Below are 18,984 nucleotides of genomic sequence, written 5' to 3'. Positions count from 1 at the left end.
AACAGATATAGTATCAAGCCTTCTTCCAAGTACTGATTATTAGAACCATTAGATCTATGTAGCACCTACCCCCTTATTAGGGAAGCATTTTGCAAAGGATGGTGGTTAACAAAGAGATACACAACCAGTAAAAAATACAGGGAATGAGTACCCAGCTGCAAGTGGGCATCTGTGAACTTTGTATCATGAAAAAGAGAACAGAAAAATAGAGCTAAATGTTATGAATGTGTGTTGTAAAACTCTCTTTGGGACATGACAGAGCCATTGTTCTCTTGTATTCACAACAGCTGTAGTTGTCTGCACAAGACCTGCACAAGATCAAGCCAGGCAGCATTCTACATTGGACAAAGGGGAAGTCTACAGGTTTTACCTGTTATTGAGTAGTTAATGGTAGTTGGTGGTTCTGAGAGAGGGAGAATCAATCTTTTTCATGGGGATGGCTCTTAGTATGTTGCTCATTTTCCCAATGGATATTCCTACATGCATCTAGATTGGACAGCCCTAATTGAGCTCAGTGGATATGAAGTTTGTAGGAAGATGTAGGGGTGTTTTGTATAAGAGAAGACGAGGGGAATGTGAGCAGTGAAGGTGATTTAAATATTGTATATATGCATGAAATTACCAAAGAAGGTTTTAAAATGTAAAAAGAATGAATAAAATGATGACTTCTTCTGTAAGACAGACATTTTATGAGACAAGGATCTATTTTCAATAAATGTATATATATCCAATAATCACAGAAATATAATTGTTTCACAGAACTGTTAATGTGTAAATGGCCAGATAATGTTATACTTTGTCCCTGAACATCTTTCTGCTTACTTCTTATCCATCTTGCTATCATTAAATTACTTGTAGTATTTGTACTTATTAATATACCTCTTTCTTGTAAGTATTCTTTCTTTGTTTTTGTTGGTTTGAACCATGGATTAAAAGTCAGTTAATTTAACTAATGTTAATTAGCTTTTTGTTCTTCATGTTTGTTGGTCATTCGTTACCAATTTTAATAAAGCACATTTAGCATATCATATAATTCTCATGGTGCAAGTAAAGTAAAAATGTAGTCTATTTACAAAATTGTGCAACCATCATTGTAAATAAACTTAAGAACATTTTCATCACCAAATTTTTTTCAAGCACAATGATTTCTATTGACACATTAGTTGTGGAAATTAATAAGGTTCACAGGTAAATATTCAAGCATGTTGCATATAGATCACATCTGTTGTTATCTGATTCATGATTTATTTATCCATTCATCTGTTTGTAGACCTGTAAGCTATATCTTGGCTATTGATAAGAATGCTGCAATAAGCCCAAGTTTGCAGGTATCTTTTTTTGTATATTGATTTCATTTCCTTTGGATGTATACCCAACAGCAGTGTAGTTTGAATGTATGACATTTCTACTTTCAGTTATGCAGTTTTTATAGTGACTGTACTAGTTTACATTTCCATCAAAAGCATGCATAAATTCCTCATTTTTCACATCTTCAATTCCATTTGTCATTTTGTTTTACTGTTATTGTTGTTATTATATTACTACACTAATAGCAATTCTAACTGGAGTTAGATGGCATCTCATTACACATTTGATTTCTGATTTTCTGATGCCTAATTGTATTAACTTGTTTTTCATAAATTAATAACCATTTCTATTTCTTCTCCATAAAATTGTCTATTCAGACCTTTTACATAGTTTGAATTGGATTTCCTGTTTGCTATTGCTGATATGTTCTGGATATTAGTTCCTTTTTATATAGCTGGAGAAATCTGTTGCTGAAGTACAGAAGTTTCATCATACAAAAAGGTTTTTTTCTGTTTTTTGTTTGGTTTTTTGTTTTGTTTTTTTTTTTTTGTATGTTGTTATAGTCTTTGTAAAAATTTAAATTTTCCTGTGTTCTTTGCAGGATTATACAGAAAATCATTCCACATACCAATTTTTAAAAAGTGTTTAGTTAGCTATGCTTTTCTATAGTAGGTGTAGAGTGTAAGTAAGATTTTTGATCAATCTTAAATTGATTTTTGTACAAGGTGATAGATAGGTGTCAACATTTAATCTTTTGCCTAGGGATATACAGTTTCCCCAGAACTATTTGTGAAAGAGGTCAATATTTTTACAATGTGCCTTTTTTGTCACATTTGCCTAAATTCAGATAGCTGAAAATTCATTGTCTGTGTCTTATATCTTCTATTCTGTATCATTCATCTATTTGCCTTGTTCTTGGGCCAATACAATACTTTACTTGTTACTATGGTTTATATCCAGCCTTGTTCTTTTGACTTAAGATTGCTTTGCCTATTCAGAATCTTTTGGACAAATTTTAAAATTGTTTTCCTACTTATGTAAGGAATATCATTGATAATTTGATGAATGTTGTATTTAATATATAAATCACTTTGAATAGCAAAAGTATTTTAACAATATTAATTCTTCTAGTCTGTGAACATGGGAGACCTTTCTATATACTAGTGTTTTAAGATTATTCATTGTTATGTAATTTTCATTGTAAAGTTCTTTGTTAACTTTATTTCTATGTTGTTTTACATGTGTGTATGTGTCTCCTTTGTGACTTGTTTCACAACAAACTCATTATTGCTGTAGTACCTTGAAGATCTTTGAACCTATGATTATCGATAGCACTGAACTGTAGTTTAATTTTGTTTATGTCATTGTTATGTGTGGAAAACAGAGTAATGCTATCCTCTTGTAAAGAGTCCTTATTCTTTTAATTCTTTGGGATAGTTTGAGAGATATATCTGATGGCTTTTCTTTAGAAATCAGTTCAAACCTAACAGTGATGCCGTCTAGTCATGAGCTTCTCTTCATTGGTAAACATTTTGTAGCTGACAAGTTATTAGCTATATTCTAGTTATATTCTATAGTTGTTTAATTCAATTAGATAATTTTTCAAAAGTCCACTCATTTCTTTTAGATTTTGTCAAATTAATTAGCATGTAGTTTTCCAAAGTAACAGTCTGAATTTATGTAGTATTGCTTGCAGCATATCCCTTTTCATTTTTAGTTTTATTAGTAGTCTTTCTCTTAATAAAAATTGACAATTTTATTTCATTTTCCAAACAGTAAACTGTTTATTTCATTGGTCATTGTACTGTATATTTTGACTCTACTTTTTCCATATGCTCTGATTATGATTAATTCTTTCCTTCTAGTGATTTTAAGTAAAGTAATCTTGGTTGGCAGTTATTTTTCTTCAGGGCTTGAAATACATCATTCTACACCAACCTAGCCTATACTAGCTTGCTTAGAAATCTACTGTTGGTCTTAGGTATTTCCCTTAAAAGTAACCTGGATCTATTCTCTTTCAGATTTTAAAATTCTTTTTCTTTCTTGTACTTTTGACAAATTGGCATAATGTTTCATGTCAAAAATCAATTGCCCATATCTATCTATATCAATATCAGTATCTATATGTCATCTATCTATTCATATATATATATGTGTCTGTGTATCCATTATATATATATATATATATATATATATATATATATATATAATCACCCACTTGAAGTCTTCAACAGCCATTTTACCTATTTTGATATCTTTGAACATATTACAGTAGAAATGTGATCTTTATCAGGTATCATATTCCCCTTTTCATATTTATTATGTTCTGTTAAGATCAACACATCAGATACCCCCCTTTAACTTTAGTGAGAGGTTTTTGTTAATTAAATAATACAGTGATAGTTCTCAGTAAATGGGCTCTATGAATGCCCTAAACCTATTCTGACCTTTCTAGTGGATGATAGGATGGCTGTTTTCACAGCCACTTCCTCTGCAACACTGCTGGTCTTAAGCCTTATGGCATATGAGAAAGGATTGGAAGTGGGGTGGGGATAGAATCAGAGCAGATTAAAAGGTGAGAAAGCCCACTTATCTTAAAGCTACTTATCTTTAAAAAAAAAAAAAAAAAAAAAAAAGGTAGTTCTTACACCACTCCAAGCCTTTGGCTAATTTCCATAATCCTATAAAAAATTGGTTTTAGTTATTTCTCCTACCAGATTTCTTATTGCCTTTAAAGAGGAGCATATTGTCAGAGGGGCTAGAAAAATAGCCCAGAGGTTAAATATACACACACACTCCTCTTGCGGAGAACCACAATTTGGTTCCTACCTCCCAGCTCCAGGTGATCCAACACCCTCTTTTGGTCTCCAGGGGCACTGCATGAATATGCAAAAGGCTACTCCAGGACACTGAGGCATAAACATAATACAAATAAAAATAAATGAATATGAGCATATCTTCATAGAAATTCATTTCACACTTGAAAGTTCCACCTGTATGTACCCTGAGATGACATCTCTTTATCTTCTCCAGTCTGGAAGGTTTCCCACCTACATTGATTTCCAAGATACACACAATTTTGAAGATTATATGCTAAATTAGAACATATTTCCCATCCAGGCCTTATGTCTTTGTCTGTATTAATATCAGAATCGTGCTTTGTTCATTTTGCTTCTAAGAATTTGCCACAGAATTTCAACTTTTTGCATTATTTGAGACATTAATTTTGATTACTCATGAGGATATCTGAAAAATATATCCTTGCAAATTGAACTAAGGAATGTCTTGGGGCCACAATTTGAGATTCAAGAAAAACATTATTTCATGAAAATTTTAATATTTTCATGTGCTATCAGGATGGATTCATGCATTTCTGTTATTTAATAAGTTGCTGTAATTCTTTAGTTTAATATTTCAGTTGGCTTATACTTCTGCAATGTGATCTACAGGTTGTCGCCTGTGTCCTCACTTCTCCCACTTTCTCCAGTATTCCCCTGCTTTTAGTCACGAGAAGTTTGTCCAGACTCATTTTGTATTTTTATTACTCAAGACTAAGAGGACCTTATTAATTTTAGAGAAAAACGCTGACGTGGCAGTTGAGATAATACCATTACCATATGTCTATATATGAAAGACTTGGAGAAAAGATACTGTGTTTGTATGTGTAAACATACACACATATGTAATCTTATTTGTAATGCTAATTTCCCCATAGTTTTCCTTTTTTTTTTTAAATAATGTTTTTATTTAAATTTGAAACAAGCTTGTTTTACATGTCAATACCAGTTCCCACACCCTCCCATCCTCCACTGTCTCCTCCACCAAACCCCACTCCATCCCCTTTCTACTCTCCAGGGTTGGTGAAGCTTTCCATGGGAAGTCTTTAAAGTCTGTCATATCATTTGAAACAGGGTATAGGCCTTCCCCATGTGTCTTAGCTGAGGGAGTATTCCTCTATGTGGGATGGACTCCTGAAGTTCATTTATATACTAAAGATAAATACTGATTCACTACCAGAAGCACCATAAACTGCCTAGTCCTCCTAATTAACACCACAATCAGGGAATCTGGGTTGGTCCTATGCTAGTTTCCCAGCTATCAGACTACAGTACATGAGCTCCCACTTGTTCAGGTCAGCAATTTCTATGGGTTTTTTCCAGCCTGGTCTTGACCCCTTTGCTTATCACTCCTCCCTGTCTGCAACTGGATTCCAAGAGTTCAGCTCAGTGTTTAGCTGTGGGTGTCTGCTTCTGCTTCCATCAGCTATAAGATGAAGGCTTTAGAATGGCATATAAGGTAGTCATCAATCTCATTATCTGAGAAGAGCATTTAAGGTGACCTCTCCACTATTGCTTTGATGGTTAGTTGGAGTCATCCTTGTAGATCTCTGGACACTTCCCTAGTTCAGCTTTTTCTTAAAACCTATAATGGCTCCCTCTATTATGGTATCTCTATTCTTGCTCTCCTCTATTCTTTCCCTGACTCAATCTTCCTGCTCCCTCATGCCCACCTCTCCTGTCCTCTTCCTCCTAATTTCCTCTCACCTCCCCCAATTTGCTCGGGAGATCTTGACCCTTTCCCTTTCTTCAGGGTACCATTTATGTCTCTCTTAGGGTATTCCTTGATTCCTAGCATTTCTGGCAGTGTAGATTGTAGGTCGATAATCTAAAAACCATATATGATGAGTACATACAATATTTGTCTTTTTGTGATTGGGTTACCTCACTCAGGATGGTTTCTTCTAGTTCTGTCCATTTGCCTGCAAATTTCAAGATTCCATTGTTTTTTTAATGCTGAGTAGTACTGAGTTGTGTAAATGTACCACATTTTCTCCATCTACTCTTCAGTTGAGGGGCATTAGGTTGCTTCCAGGTTCTGGCAATTACAAATAATGCTGCTATGAAAATAGTTGAACAGAGGTCCTTGGTGTATAAATGCACATCTTTTGGGTATATGTCTAAGAGTGGAATTGCTGGATCTTGAGATAGACTGATCCCCATTTTCCTGAGGAACCGACATACTGATTTCCAAAGTGGCTGTACAAATTTGCACTCAAACCACTAGTGGAAGAGTGTTCCCTTTTCTCCACATAGTCTTCAGCATAAACTGTCTTTCATATTTTTTATTTTAGCTATCCTAACAAGAGTAAGATGGTATCTCAGAGTTGTTTTGATTTGCATTTCCGTGATGTCTAAGGATGTTGAGCACTTTCTTAAGTGTCTTTCAGCCATTTTAGATTCCTTTATTGAGAATTCTGTATTTAGATCTGTACCCCACTTTTTTTATTGGATTATTTGGAGTTTTGGTAACTAGCTTCTTGAGTCCTCTGTCAGATGTGGGCTTTTCTTTTCACATTCATTCATTCAAGGGTACACCCTACTTTTTCTTTTAAAAGGTTCACTGTCGCTGGATTTATGTTGAGATCTTTGATCCACTTGGACTTAAGGTTTGTGCATGGTGATAAGTATGGATCTATATACAGTCTTTTACAAGTCAGCATCCAGTTATGCCAGCACCATTTGTTGTAGATGCTTTCTTTTTTCCATTGTGAAATTACCTGCTTTCTTAAAAGTCAGGTGTTCATAGGTGTGTGGATTAATAGCAGGATTTTCAAACTGATTCCATTGATCTTCCTGTCAATTTTTGCTCCAATACCAAGCTGTATTCAAGACTATAGGTCTATAATAGAGCTTGAAGCCAGAGATGATGATGCCACTGCAACTTCCTTTATATACAGGGCTATTTTGGCTACCTTGGGTCTTTTGTTTTTCCATATAAAATTGAGTATTGTTCTTTCAAGGTCTGTGATGAATTGTTCTGGTATTTTGATGGGGATTGCATTGACTCTGTAGATTGCTTTTAGTAAGATTGCCATTTTTACTATATTGATCCTACCTATTCAAGAGTATGAGAGATCTTTTCATTTTCTGGTATCTTCTTTAATTTCTTTCTTTAAAGACTCAAAGTCATTATTATATAGATCTTTCACTTGTTTGGTTAGCATTACCTCAAGATGTTTTATGTTGTTTGTCACTAATGTAAAAGGTGATGGTTCTGATTTCTTTCTCAGCCCCTTTTTGGGTCACCTATCTAAACTATCATATCATCAGCAAATAGAGAGTACTTGACTTCTTCCTTTCCAATTTGTATTCCCTTGATCTCCTTTTGTTTTCTTATTACTCTAGCTAGAACTTCAAGTACAATATTGAAGAGATATGGAGAGAGTGGACAGCCTTGTCTTGTTCCTGATTTTAGAGGAATTCCATAGAGTTTCTCTCCATTTAGTTTGATGTTAGTTGTTGGTTTGCTGTAGATTGCTTTTGTTATGTTTAGGTATGTTCCTGTTATCCCTGATCTCTCCAAGACCTTTATCATGAAGGGGTGTTGAATATTGTGAAATACTTTTTCAGCATCTAGTAAAATGATCATGTGGTTTTTCTTTTTCAGTTTTTTAATATAGTTGATTACATTGATGGATTTTCATATGTTGAAGCATCCCTGCATCTGAGAAATGAAGCCTACTGTGTTATGGTGTGATGATGTACTTGGATGCTATTTGCATCACTGTTCATGGGGGAGTCCTCTTTCTTAGTTGTGTCTTTGTGTGGCTTGGGTACTAAGGTAATTGTAACATCGTAAAAAACAGTTTGGTAATGACTTTCTGCTTGTATTGTGTGGAACACATTGAGAAGTATTAGCTCTTCTTTGAATTTCTGGTAGAATTCTGCACTGAAACCATCTTAACCATCTTGCATGGTGAGTTTTTTTGTTTTTTGTTTTGTTTTGTTTTGTTTTTTGTTTTTGTTTTTGTTTTTGTTTTTGGTTGGTTGGGAGATGTTTGATGGCGGCTTCTATTTCAGGTTATAAGCCTATTTAAATTGCTTATCTGTTCTTGATTTAATTTTGGTAAGTGAGATTGTCCATTTCCATTGAATTTTTTAATTTTGTGGAGTTCATGTTTACAAAACAAGACATGACATGTCAGTTTCCTCAGTGTCCATTGTTTTGTCTTTCTCTCTGTGTTTTGGTTACTTTGGATAGAGGTTTATCTATCTTGTTGATTTTCTGGAAGAACCAACTCCTTGTTACATTGATTCTTTGTATTGTTTTCTTTGTTTCTACTTTATTGTTTTCAGCCTTAAATTTGACTATTTCCTAGCATCTACTTGTTGATTCTTTTTGTTTCAGAGTTTTCAGTTGTGCTGTTAATTCTCTAATGTGATTGTTCTCCAGTTTCTTCATATAGGCACTTAGAGCTATGAACTTTCCTCTTAGTACTGCTTTCAAAGTGCCCCATAAGTTTGAGTGTGTTGTGTCTTCATTCTCAGTGAATTCTAAGAAGTCTTTAATTTCTTTCTTATTTCTTCCCTTACCCAGGAGTGGTGTAATTGTGCATTGTTCAATTTCCATGAGTTTGTAGGGTTTCTTCAATTTGTGTTTTAAGGCAACTTTAAGGCATGGTGGTCTGATAAGATACAGGGGACCCTCCAATTTTTTTCTACCTATTTAGGTTTGCTTTATTCCAGAGTATGTGGTCAATTTTAGTGAAGGTTCCCTGTGGTTCTGAGAAGGAGGTATATTCTTTTGTGTTTAGATGGAAGGTTTATAAATATCTGTTAAACTCAATTGGGTCATAACTTGTGTTAGTTCCTCTGTTTCTTTGTTAAATTACTGTCTGGTGGACCTGTCTAGTGTTGAAAGTGGGTTGTTGAAATCTCCAGCTTTAAGTGTGTGAGGTTTTATGTGAGATGTGTTTTAGTAATGTTTCTTTTAAGAATGTGGGTACCTTTGTATTTGGGGCATAGATGTTCAGAATTGAGACTTCATCTTGATGAATTTCTCCTGTGATGAATAAGAAATGACCTTCTTTATCTCTTTTGACTGATTTTAGTTTAAAGTCTTATTTATTAGGATTGCTACTCCTGCTTGTTCCTTGTGTCCATTTGATTGAAAAACCTTTTTCAACCCTTAACTCTGAGGTAATGTCTGTCTTTGAACTTCAGGTGTGTTTCTTGTATGCAGCAGAAGGATGGATTCTTTGTATCCATTCTGCTAGCCTGTGTCTTTTTATAGGCAAGTTAAGACCATTACTATTGAGGGATATTTAATGACAATTGATTGTTAATTCTTTTTGTCTTGGATTTATTGGGGTTGGTAGTATTATGTGTGGATATCCCCCATTCTTCTGGCTGTTGGTAAAGTGGGATTATCTATTGCCTATGTTTTTTTGTGGGTGTAGTTGACCTCCTTGGATTGGAGTTTTCCTTCAGAACTTTCTGTATGGATGGATAAGTTGATAAGTATTGTTTAAATCTGGTTTTGTCATGAAATATCTTGGTTTGTCCAGCTATAGTGATTGAAACCTTTGTGGGCTATAGTAGTCTGGGCTAGCATCTATAGTCTCTTTGTGTTGGTACAATATCTATCCAGGACCTTCTGGTCTTCAAGAGTGTCCATGGGGAAGTCAGGTGTAATTCTGAAAGGTTTGCCTTAATATGTTACTTGGCCTTTTTCCTTTGCTGCTCTTAATATTCTTTCTTTATCTGTATGTTTGGTGTTTTGATATTATGTAGTGATGAGACTTTTTTTGTGGTCATCTCTATTTGGTATTTTGTAAGCTTGTACTTTCATTGGCATGTTTTTCTTTAGGTTGGGAATGTTTTCTTCTATGAGTTTGTTGACTATATTTTCTGCACCTTTGAGTTGGGTTTCTTCACCTTCTTATATATCTATCATTCTTAGATTTGGCCTTTTCATGGTGTCCCATATTTCTTGGATATGATATTTTGTGTTAGATTTGTCGGACTTAAGGTTTTCTTTGCTTGATGAATCTATTTCTCCCAGTGTATCTTGTATTCTGTTGGTTGTGCTTGCTTATGTAATTCCTGAACATTTACCCAGCTTTTCTATTTCCAGCATTCCCACAGTTTGTTTTTCTTTATTGTCTCTGTTTCAGTTTTCAGATCATGAACTGCTTGAATTGTTTCCTTCATCTGTTTGAATGTTTTTTCTTGGCCTCCCTTTCTTCCTTTTAGAGATTTGTTGATTTCTTGCATTTTTTTTTGTTTGTTTTGGTTTGTTTTTTTCTTCCATTTCTTTAAAGAATTTTTTTACTTCCTCTTTTGGGGTCTCTATTGTCTTTATGAAGTTGTTTTTAAGGTTGTTCTCTTCTGCTTCTTCTCTGTTAGGATGTTCAAGTCTTGCTGGTGCAGAGTCCCTAGACTTTGGGGCATCATATTGATCTTTCTGTTGTTGACTCTGTTCTTTTTATACTTTCATCTATCTATTCCATCTTCCAGTGCATACCAGTGGGGTCTCTCCCTCTCCTTGAGGGTATGGGACCAAAGTTCTCTTGCGGTGGATGCAACCAGGTATAATACTCGATGGCTCTCCTTTTCCAGTGAGTAGAGGTGGGACTAGGGCACTGTCAGACTGAGGATAGGCTGGTCCACTAAAATAGGTTACCCTGTGCACAGTTCCTTGTCCTCAGGAGGCTCTAAGCAGGGCACTGGAAGGTGGGCTCCCTCCTTGGACGGAGGCAGGAGCAGGATGCTGCAGACTCTGGACAGGCTGGTCTGCCTGATGGGCTTCCCCAGTGTTTGCACAATCCTCTATTTTCTATTTATGTATTCACTTATGTTAAAAGCCATGAGTCACACCAATGCTTCTAAATCTAATAGACATATGGCTTGTTATTTGTGTTTCTTTGTATGCAGACAGCCTTCTGTTGAAGATATTCTCCTCATAGCACATGCACAATGATCTCACACAGCAGTCTGTGTCCACACATATAACCTATATAAAAGTCTTTATTCTGTTGGGGATAAGCTGTTGAACAGGGTCACTGTCTGGGCTCCCGCATGGTGCTCAGACACAAACATTCTGCTTTTGGTCCCCATGCTCCTGCGTTGTCATGGACACTTACTTTATTTGACTCTACTTAAGGTTTTGTTTGTCATTTGTTTTTCTTTGTTTGGGTATGAATTGTTAAGTATGAAAAGCTACTTCACTCTTACCATAACTTATCCTTGTTCCCTGAATATGCAGTCACTTATCTTCAAGCAAAAAGGCTAGCTCCACTGTAAAGCTGACTATACAATATTCCTATTCTTCATCTTGTAAACACTCATCATTTTCAGGCCCCAAATAGAACATTATTTTACCTGAAAGAGATCTCAAAACCAAAAGTTCATGTTATGAGTAGTTTTTTTCCCTTGCCAGTACAAGCACCACTCAAGCCCCAAATAATACACAGAGACTCTATATTTGATATAATTCTGTTGGCCTGTTACTAGCATTTCTTGTTAGCTGGCTCTTTCTTAATGATTAACCCATTTCTATTAATCTAAGTATTTCCTTGTGGTCTTATCTTACTGGAGAGAGGGGCTGGTGTTCTACTTTCTGTCCTCCATCTTGGATCTTCTCCCTACTCTGCCTGAATCCTCCTTGTCTCCCAGTCCCACCTATCTGTCACTACTGGCCAACAGTGCTTTATTCATTAACTAGTAAGTGAAACATATTTACAGAATGACATCTCCCATCAAGTTCAGGCTAGCATCCCATAGTCTGACAATTGTAGTAGATCACATTAGTGCTTGGTACATAAGAGTTATTGCTTGGTGGGTACTTAAGTCACTGCATTTTAAAACTTGTATCTCAAGTATCTAATGGTTATCTAAAAGACTAGATATATGTTATTATCTTACCTTAAATTTAATGGGAACATGAGTCTTATTCTAGACTAACTATTTAGGTTTTGTCATAGCAACTGAAAGAAATTTCCAAGCATAGCTTGATTTTGATATCTATCCACTGCTAAAAGGAAAAAGTCTTATCAATATTAAGTAAAAAGTAAAATCATGTTCTTGGTTGATATCTTCCAAAATTATACATGATTGTTTTCGATATCTCTGCTTGTACCAAATTCATGTATAGTTCCCTGGAGGTACAGTCATAACTAAATCACAATGAGAGGATACATTGTGAGGTCATACTACTCAGTGCTAAATAATTTCCAGGAAGTTTACTGATATTTCTACTCAGTTAATGGAAGGCTTATTAATTAACAACTAGAACATTATTGGGCCAAACAAATCGACTGTTATAACCATAGATTTTAATTACATTGTTTCTAATAAAATATTTTGGAAATAGCCAATATATAAATAGCATTTATAAGTATTTTTTGTTTATATGTAGGTAATATATTTTATGGGCCTTAGAAAACCCACAGGACAAAGTTGTTTAACCAAAGAAAAACTATTTTTTATCCTTGTTATAAGATCTTATTCAATATGAGTTAAAATGTTCCATTATAGTTTCATGGAGATATTACTGAGATATGTGAGCTACACATGAAAAAGTGACTATTTAAAGTTTTTGACATGTTTATAATTGTAGAACCATCACTAAAGTCAAGTTGAATCCTACTTAGAGGCTTTCTTAGGTTCCAATATAAGACTTTCTTTCTACACATTCCCATATCTGAAACAACCATGGGCCTACTTTGTGTCACTACTGGTTTAAATTTTCTAGAATTTTGCATGAATTAAGTTGTACATGCATTTGTTTTCTGTTTGGCTTCTCTCACTTAGTATAATGACTTTGAGATTTACCTAAATTCTGTGTTCATTCTTTCATATTGTTATTATGAGACATAAATAGTATGTTTATTCATGCATGCCTGGGTACTTGGATCTTGTTCAGCACAGGGATATTCCCAACAAAAATGCTATGAATGTTAATGAACAAGCTTTTGTGTATGTGCATATGCTTTGATTTCATTTGGTTAAATATCTAGGAAGGAAACGATCAGATTATATAGCTTTAAGAAAACCATCTACCAAACTGTTTTCCAAAATTAATGAAACATTTTACATTCCCACCAGACTATATGCAATACCTGCTGCTCTTGGTCCTTGTTAACAATCAGGATGTTTAAGCTTGCCAATGTTAGATACCTTAATAAGTGTGGGTTGATGTTCCACCATAGCATTTTATAATTGATATGTATTCATTGCATGCAATGATGGGTCTCTTTATAACATTCTCATACTTGTACACTCATACATATATACTGCTTACATTTGTTCCAATTACTCCCTTTTTTTCTTCTCGCTTTTCCCACTGGTGCCCTTCCTAATCCCAAAGAGTTCTTACTTTCTATTCACTCACATATATATTTCATATAGATTGCATATGAGAGAAAATCTTTGCTAAAATATATTAATATGATGTTTATATATTGGCATTGTAGATGGTAACCTTACTAAACTTAGTTCTAGGATTTTTTAAAAATAAATATTTGGATATTTTACATAGATTATTCTGATTTTCAATAGGATAGTTTTATTTTTTTCTTTAATTTTATATTTATTTTACTGCCTTAATGAACTGGCCAAAACTCCCATTACAATACATACTAGGAGTAGAAAAAGTGGATAACATGTGCCTTCTTGACAGTCTTTAGGAAGAAGTAATACATTTTCACTATTGATTCCTCATATATGATGTTTAAAAACAGACTCTCACATAGCTCATATTTCACTTGAACTCACCATATAAACCAGGTTGGCCTTGAACTTCAGATCGTCCTGAGTGCAGTAATTACATGCATCAGCCACCTGGATCACCCTGGATGATAACCATGAAATTTTATGCAGATGACTTGTATTGAGTTGAACAAACCCTTAGTTATAATTTGTTGCAGTTTATTTTTTAATTAGGAATACATATGAGATTTTTTACATTGTTTTATGCATCTATTGAGATAACCCCTTATGTTTTCCTTTTAGTTCATTTGTAGAATGAATTATACTGACTAATTTTATAATTGGTCTTGATGTGTTATTTTATATATTGTAAGCTTTATTTAAATATTAAGACCTTTTACATCTTTGTTTCATGAGAAATTTTAACATATATTTTCATTTATAATTCCTTTGTACTTTTGTAGAAAACAATTCTGATCTTATACAGTGAAATGTAAGTATTCTAGCATGTATGAAATGAATGCATATTTATAGTCGTGTGTGTGTGTGTGTGTGTGTGCACGTGTATGTGTGCACGTGTATGTGTGCACGTGTGTCTGTGTGCATGCATACGTGTGTATCTTAGGTTATATATTTCTTTTTGACATAATTTTGGCTCTGTAAATAATTTAAGAAATTTATTTATTTTAATCAAGTTACTAAATTACATACATCATATTCTTCTTTAATAGCCATATAAACTGTTAAAATTACTCGTCTTGGTGATTAGTGTTTTCTTTTCTTTCTGATCAACCCACAAGGAGATTTTGAAGTTTATTCATCTAAAATAAGCATCTTTCTGTTTCATTGGCTTTCTTTCTTTCTTGTCCATGTGTTTATATTTCATTGATTTCTGCCTGAGATTCCTCTGTTGCTTCCTTTTCTGGTCTTTGGTTGGTAGTAAGTTCTAGGTGATGAGAGCCACAGTCATCAGCTTGAGATCTCTCTTCTTTATGATATAGTTTGAACTATAATTTCCTCTCAAACAGCACAATAATTGCATCAAAGCATCATGCACACTATTTTCTTTTTTTTTTAACTTCAGGATCCTTTCTCACTTCTCTATCTTTTGACTTTTGTGTTATTTAAATATATTGGTTTTCAAATACTGAAATATTTCATGATTTCCTTCATTATTCTCACTGTCTAATTTTATTATTACTTTGTTATAATTATAGTTAGAGAACATATGTGATTTGTGCCTTATTGATATTTGTTTAATATTAGTAATATAATTTATAAATGTGTACTTGAAAATCTTTATCCTTTTATGGTTAGGCAGGGTGTCTTAAGAACATAAATTAGGTCAAGTTGCTTTGTGCTGTTAGGTTTGCATCTTTTTTGCCCTTTTGATTATTTTTATTATTTTTGGTAAGAAGTACATCAGGTCCTCTATTCCATCTTGTTCAATCAGTTGGAGTTTGCATTAATTTTCGAACAACTTACTATAATCTAAAAACTAGTGATAGTGAGTTCTTATCCTGTGTGAGTCAACGTAATTTGAACTTTACATGCTGTTGTTTACTTTATCCTTTGGACAAATCCTATTTTTTCAGTGATATTTGTCATATTTTGGCATTTATTATTCTATAATATTAACTGTAATATAAAGACTCGCATTTATTTTGCTAAAATCAAAGGAAGATTAAAAATAACTGTAAAATTTAAAACCACATGGACTATTAATAGAGTTTATGTTTTAGTTTGGAACAACAACATTATAAAATTCTACTTTCAACATGTCTTCTAGAAGAAATTGATTCTTTGGGTAGATATTCTTGGCAATTAAATTTTAATTATTTAAAATACATTGAGATCTTCATAATAAATATTAAAACACAATATATTTTTTCAAATGTTTAATTAATCATTAAATTTGATTATTAAAATAAAATTCTGTTTAATCATTTAGATATTCTTAACAGTAATTCCTTCTTAAAATATATTTTTCATGGTAAAATAAAACCAGAATAATAGAGAAATGGCCTTAAAGTCATCTTTGGTAGAAATCAGCCCAATTTTCATTTTTTTTAACTTTCTGTCTTGGGGGGGCTTGATGTTGGGGACTATAATACCACACACTATCAGCCACCTATAGCTGAAAATGTCTCATTTGGCTACCATCCTGAGGACAAACTTATAGAGACAAAATTTTCTGTATTACCAGAGATACTGGGAAGAATTAGATCTGCTGAAGTATCTATATTCAACCTCCTGTAAAGAGAAAAAATAACTACATTGATTTTCCTTCCTCAACTGAAGATTTTTATGAAGAAACACTTCCTTTCATTTACAAGTTGATTGCTTAAGTTTACATTCCATATACAAAATCTCCCTGGAACAAATTTTAATTATACTTTTATATTCATATTATTTTCAAAAGTGGATTGTACCATTATTCTCAAAAGGTAACCAATTGTATTTTAAAGTATGAATATGAATTCACAAAACTAAAATTATTGGGCAATTTTAAATCCACCCCAACCCTGTTGGATCTTAAATTATCCCATTTTCAGGCAATGAGAACTTCTTAAGAAGCCTAAGAAGTCAGGGTCCTTTGACTATCTCCTTGCATCTGACACTACAGGGCATTTCAGACTCATTATGTGCTTATGCTATCCCAGATCTTGAGTTAGCATTTCTCTAAGACATCTTGGTTTCTTTTAATAGATGAGGGTATTTCTCAAGTATGCAAGTTGGATTCAAAGCATTCAGCTGCTAGAAGACTGGGCATCATTTGTAGGCTTTATCAGATGAAATTATAGTAAATCTTGAAATAGAATTCTATCAGAAAAAGTGAGGGAAATTGGCATTAATGCAATAGAAGTTGACATCGGTGAGTGCTCAAAAGTTAATTTTTAACAGGTGGTCACTTCTTATAGGTCCTGAGATCAAAGAGTGGTGACAGACCTACTGTCAAATTAGGGAATGATGCTTAAATTCCCCAGTCATGGACTAGAGATTGTGAAAATTTGCTCGAGGAGTAACAGTATAACAGGGCACTGGACTGACGACACATGGTGCTGTCTGAGGGAAGCAATCCAAGATCGTCAAAGGCAAAGACCGTTGTGTGCCCTATGTAAGTGTGGTTGGAGAGGTTTATTTCCCAAATAAGTAAACTTTCTACAACTCACACTGCTTCCTCCTAAGAGTGAAGAATTAGGAGGATGAAAATTCTAGAGTGGCTAGTCAATTCAAGCAGCACTAAGAAAAATCAGAAGAAAATGAGTTTATCTGATGTTAAAAGAACTAGAACATAAAAAACTGAAATCTGCTCAGAAACAGAAATAAATTGAGGCTTGTACATATTTGGGTTTTACTAGCAGTTTGTTTAGAATGTGTTGTATGCTTTGGCTCACTTTACAAATTAGAGAGTGTGAATAACTGCCTCACAAGAATATTGTGAGAAAATGCATAGAGATACTTGAATACAGTATACTTGAATAAATCGAGCACCCATCAACTATCTTGGAAGCAAATTAAATTAAAAAACTGGAATGCCTGTGCCACAGTACCACTCAATATACTCTTTCTTGATCTACAAAATCTTGTCATTATTGTCATTGTAAACAAGTGAGGTTAATTCAAATAACCTGAGAATAAGAAGGCAAGTCAGTCTACAGCTGGAAAGCAGAGCAGTTAAATGTATCCCGGGATAACAAATATTTCTAAATGGAATGCATTCTTTTCTCAAAACATTTTAATCTGCTGTGTGTTATGAGGTGTGACTGGAGCTAGTAGCATATATTTCAATTCCCACATTTCTCCCTCTTTCAAATAGCAGAACTAGGTGCATATATTATTGATTCAAAGGGTATTGAGTGATTGGATACTTAAATGTGGCCAAAAAGTCTTTTCTCAAAGCCCGAGAAAGAGGCATGCCCTCTACATTACTCACTGTGATTTGAAACACTCCTGGAATTGCTCTGTCTTGGAGAGCTTTGGTTGTAATTCATCTCCTAGTAAAGCCCCAGAGAGGTAATTGTGAATACTGCACCAGCGTTGGGCAGATGCCACTGTTATAGCTGGATCCTTATTGGTTTAAAACATTTGCATTTATTGTTCTTTTATTTTTTCTAGATAGTTTTGCTGTATAACCCAAGATGGTGTTGAGCTCATGATCTTTCTCAGTGCTAGAATTTACAATTGTTTGTCACTGTACTCAATTCTAAAATGTCTCTACCTCCATAATCTTTGTCTGTCTGTCTATCTGTCTATCTATCTATCTATCTATCTATCTATCTATCTATCTATCTATCTATCCATCCATCTATCTATGAAGTTCTTGGAAATGATAAGCTATATAAAACAACTTAGAATTTCTTTTGGCTACTGGGCTTAATACAAATTAAAAACAAGAAATCAGAGTATTCTGCAATTATAATAATTATGTGGCATTTTAATGTTTATATTGTATTACATACATATATGTATAATTCACATACCAATTTTTTGTAAACAAAATACTTTTGTGTGCATCATCTAGTTTTATTTATTTACGCCAAATACTGTGAAACTAGGGGAGGAATGAATGAGTAGTTATAGCATCTGTGGCAGCTCTTCCCAAGCTGGTGTCTGCAGAATTAGACAGTTTTCAAATGCAGGACTGTGAAACCTCTCATTTTAACAAGACATGCTCTCCTCTTTGGAATGACCAGGAAGTCAGGAGTCTTACATGAAGTAAAATGTACACAATTCCATGCATCAGTCACATTTGACTGAACTTTTTCAGGTTTCTGTGAAAGTTGAGTTAGAACTAAGATTCCCTTCTTGTTTATGTTGCCTTTGGTAGATGACTTGGAAAATGTGTGCTGATGCCAGGAAATTATTGGTCCCAGATATTAAGACTTTCATTTGAGCTTTGCCACATTACTTTTCAAAAATCTTTCTCGATCGATTTTATTCTTGATTGATTACTAGTGGTGTATTGAATATATAATTTTGTTTCTAAAATGTTTATGTGTTGTAGAAACATAGAATTCAATTAGCTCACTTATTTCTAAGTTTTGTGTGTTGAGAATATCAAAAAAGATACTTTTTAAGAAAATTTCAGATAGAATTTAAATTTTTATTTCCACTTTAATTCTCAGAGTGGATATGGGTGAGTTGGCTAACTCTTCCATTTATAGGCTAAATACTTTCCTTG

This window comes from Phodopus roborovskii, unplaced genomic scaffold, assembly GCF_943737965.1.
Source record: "Phodopus roborovskii unplaced genomic scaffold, PHOROB, whole genome shotgun sequence".
In the NCBI taxonomy this organism is placed as follows: Eukaryota; Metazoa; Chordata; class Mammalia; order Rodentia; family Cricetidae; genus Phodopus; species Phodopus roborovskii.
This window is presented reverse-complemented; position numbering follows the sequence as displayed.